The sequence below is a fragment of the Rhinolophus sinicus genome, linkage group LG06, assembly GCF_036562045.2.
Source record: "Rhinolophus sinicus isolate RSC01 linkage group LG06, ASM3656204v1, whole genome shotgun sequence".
Taxonomy (NCBI): Eukaryota; Metazoa; Chordata; class Mammalia; order Chiroptera; family Rhinolophidae; genus Rhinolophus; species Rhinolophus sinicus.
Window position 1 is genome coordinate 80,518,664 of NC_133756.1, and position 4,211 is coordinate 80,522,874.

General features: G+C 40.9%; 1 long non-coding RNA gene across 11 annotated transcripts in view; it reads right to left on the reverse strand.

Annotated features, from left to right (window-relative positions):
• Positions 1 to 4,211, reverse strand: part of LOC109437220 (uncharacterized) — a 234,836-nt gene that overhangs the window by 212,888 nt on the left and 17,737 nt on the right. The gene's annotated exons all lie outside the window — the stretch shown is intronic.

Below are 4,211 nucleotides of genomic sequence, written 5' to 3' on the forward strand. Positions count from 1 at the left end.
CTCACACGGCACTGTCTGTTAGGGAGTTTTTAGCCAGTAAATAAATAACTGTATTGGAACATCCTCCCTGCTCACCTGATCTGGCCCCCAATGACTTCTTTCTTTACCCGAAGATAAAGGAAATATTGAAAGGAAGACATTTTGATGACATTCAGGACATCAAGGGTAATACGACAACAGCTTTTATGGCCTTTCCAGAAAAAGAGTTCCAAAATTGCTTTGAAGGGTGGACTAGGTGCTGGCATTGGTGCATAACTTCCCAAGGGGAGTACTTCGAAGGTGACTGTAGTGATATTCAACAAAGAGGTATGTAGCACTTTTTAGGATGAGTTCACAAACCTAATTGTCAGACCTCGTACACTATGTTTTTTCCCTATACCTACCTATGATAAAGTTTAATTTCTAAATTAGGCACAGTAAGAGATTAACAAGTAATAATTATAACAATAGACTCTAATAAAAGTTATGTGAATGGCCATAGGGCCATTATTAAGTAAAATAAAGGTTACTTGAATACAAGCTCCGTGGTACTGCGACAGTTGATCTGATAACTGAGATGGCTACTAAGTGACTAACAAGCATGCAGCGTATACAACGGGGATACATCGGACAAAGAAACAATTCACATTCGGGGCCGGATGGAGTGGGATGGCACGAGATTTCATCATACCACTCAGAACAGCGGGCAATTTAATACTTATGAATTATTTATTTTTGGAATCTTCCATTTAATATTTTCGGACCACGGTTAACCATGGGTAACTGAAACCACAGGAAGTGAAACTGCAGATAAAGCGGACTACTGTGTAACAATCATCGTGCTATAAGCTACACTAGAAATAAAGAGGCTAAAGGAACACTAGAGGAAAAGGAGAATGAGAAGGAGCTGTCAAGAAGCATACCAGAAAAGCATTGTGTTATAAAACCTAAAGGAGGAAAGAACTTTAAAGAGGAAATAGTTGGAGGAGGGCAATTAACTGATTATAACTAAAAAGGCCTACTGGAGTTAGCAAGTAGGAGATCACAATGACGGGTAAGAAAAGTTTCCTGATGTCTGAGAGGTGGAAGGCGTGAGGATGATGCATAGACAGGGAGGTGTGGAAATACCGCATGCACAACTCTTACAAGAGAACTGTGAAGAGGAAAGAGCAAGAACCGAAGCTAAAGATTTTCATTTTGCAAAGAGGAAGAATTTGGAGACTATTATATGTCAAAGGGAATGTCAGTAGAAAATGAAAGTTTTAAAGCTACAAGACTGAACCTGTGATAGACAGTGACTGTGAACATGAGAACAAATGCTAAACAGACAACAGTTCAATACATGATTTCTAATGGCCCTTGAGGCTGCCTGACAACCCTACTATATTTCCACAATCCATTCTCTCTCCCATTCACCAGCGCAGTGGTTCTCAAAGGGCTGTTCCCAGGCCAGCTATTACACCATCACTTGGAAACTTGTTAGAAATGCAAGTTCTCAGGCCTACTCCAGATCTCCAGAATCTGAAAATCTGGGTGGGGCCTTAACAGACTCTGTAGGTAATTCTGATACCCAATCAAGTTTGAGAACCACTACCCTAGGTGGCTGGTTTATAACTCCTCTCTCTCTAAATTTCCAACACTTCCTCCTTTATCCTTGATTCACTCTCAGCTAACCTTGCTTCCTAACTCACTGAGAGAAAAGAGACCACCAGGAGAGAATCTCCACTAGCTTCTACCACATCCATTCACCTCCCTGCAAATATTTTGCCTTCTCTCTTCTTCCTTTGGATGAACTCTTTGTGCCCCTAACCAAGCCAGGCCCTCACTCTGTACTAGATCCCATCCCCTCCTACCTCATCAAGGACATTGCTCTCCTCTCTCTCCAGCATTATCAAATCTCACTCTCTATTGGCTCCTTCTCATCAGCTATACAAACATATAGTTATTTCTGCCATTTAAGAAATTTTTTTGACCTCACTTCTTTTAGCTCCCACCCAATCTGTACTTCCTTTACCACAAAACTCTAAAATTCTCTACACAGTACTATATCAATCCTTCTCCTCCCATTCTATCTTGAACCCACCAACAATCAAGATTTCACTCCCACACTGCACCAAAACTATTCTTGTCAAAGTCACCAACAACCTTCTAAATCAATTCTCAGACTCTTCTTATTTTACCTATATGCAGCATTTGACAAAATTGATATTTCTTTCTTCCTTGGTAAGTTTCCTTTTCTTGGTTTCCAGCATACCACTATCTCCTAGATTTGTTTTTTGTTTCCCTACTTCACTGGCCATTCCTAAGTTTCTTTGCTGGTTCCTACTTATTTCTAAAGTCATTTAATGTTGAGGAGCTCCAGGATTCAGTCCTTGCACATCTTTTCTATTTATACTTGCTCCCTTGGTGATCTCTTCTAATCTCATGGCTTTAAATAACACCCATATGCTGATGACTCTCAATTTTATAACTCTGACCCAGACTTAGCCAAACGTGTACATCCAACCGCTTTCTTGACATCTTGACGTGCCTGACAGACATCTCAAACTTAATATGTATTAAACCAAGCTCGTGACCTCCCACCACCCCAAAACCTGCTCCTTCCACAGCCTACACCTTCTCAACGTTTAGGCGAAAAATCCCTCCCTTCCTCTCACAGTAGACCTTGTTGGCTGGATATTCGAAATACATTCAGAATCCAACCACTTCTCACCACCTCTCACTACACTAACCCAAGCCATCATCAGCTCTCACAGATGATTGCAGTAACCTCCTAAATGGTCTGCTTCTTCTCTGCCTCTCTTCAGATCTGTTCTCCATTCAGCAACTAAAAGGATTCTGTTTTAAAAAAAAAGTCAGATCCATGTCCCTCCTCTGCTCAAAATCAATCCCATCTGAGTAAAAGCCAAACTCGTCAAATTGGCCTTAGAGCCAATTTGAAGTCCCTCCCTTTTCTCTTTGACCTCATCTCCACTCTCTGGCTCTCTCTTTAATCCAACAACACTGACCTGGTTCTTCCACAAAAGTGGCAAATATGCTCCCACCTCAGGACCTTTGCATTTACTGCTCCCTCTGCCTAGAGCATCATCCCCCAAGATATCAAGATGAGTCATTCCTTCACCTCCTTCAGGTCATTGAAATGTCACTTTCTCACTGAGGCCATCTCTGACCATACTTTACACACTCCATATCCCCCTTCCTGATTTATTTGCCTCCATAGCTATTACTGTTATCTAACATACTATATATCCTACTTATTTGATTACTGTATTTCTGCCTCTACTAGAATGTGAGCTACTTGAAGGCAAGGATTTTGCCTGTTTTGTTCAATGTTGTATCCCCAAAACCTAGAAGAGCACCTGGCTCGTTCAATAGCCATATGTGGAATGTGACTGGATAAGGGTCCTAAGGAAACAAAGGGTTGAGATCCAGAAGGGATTTGTCTTGAACAAGAAGAGACATACCACTTCTTACCTTAAGTAGAGGTAAGAATGGATTCATATATGTTTGTAGGCAGAAATTTAAGTATTTGTCTCCTGATTGCCTATAATTTCTCTGCGAAATAGAAAACACGGAAGGACTTAAGGAGAACAGTAGTGGACAGAAATAATAGCAGTGGAGAATGGGAGAAGGAGCGAACGATTCCTCAGCACTCCTACAGATAGAGTAGAACCACTCTTAAGCAGCTGGACTTTCTCCGGGGAGTCGGGGTGGGGTGCGTTGTACTGGCTTTATTTTTCTAGGGTTGATGATCCAGATGAAATTGAAAACCTGGATTTGCCTTGACACCAAGCTACCTGGCTGTGTGTTTTTATTCACCTTCATGGGTAGAGGAGGGAAAGTTTACAAATAAAGAATGGGAATGCCAAAACTTCAAGTTCTGTCTCAGCTTTTTCTTAAAAGACCAAAGAGAATCCCTTCCACTGACTCAGTGCCTCCGTTTGTTTACCCACTGAGGAAGTCATCCCAATCAATGGTCTCCTGTTAGTAAAATGAGGAGTGTCTTTAAGAGTAGAGAAAAATAATTGTACACCTGAAATCTACGTAATTTTACTAACAATTGTCACCCCAATAAATTTAATAAAATAAAATTTAAAAAAAAAAAAAAAAGAGTAGAGAAAAAGAAGAGGCTAAAGAGTAGGCCTTCTCCCAGCCCCTCCCTAAAAACTGAAAATTGATATATATGCCACGTGGCTCAAATTCTGGGCCTTTTCCCACACCTTTCCCAGTAC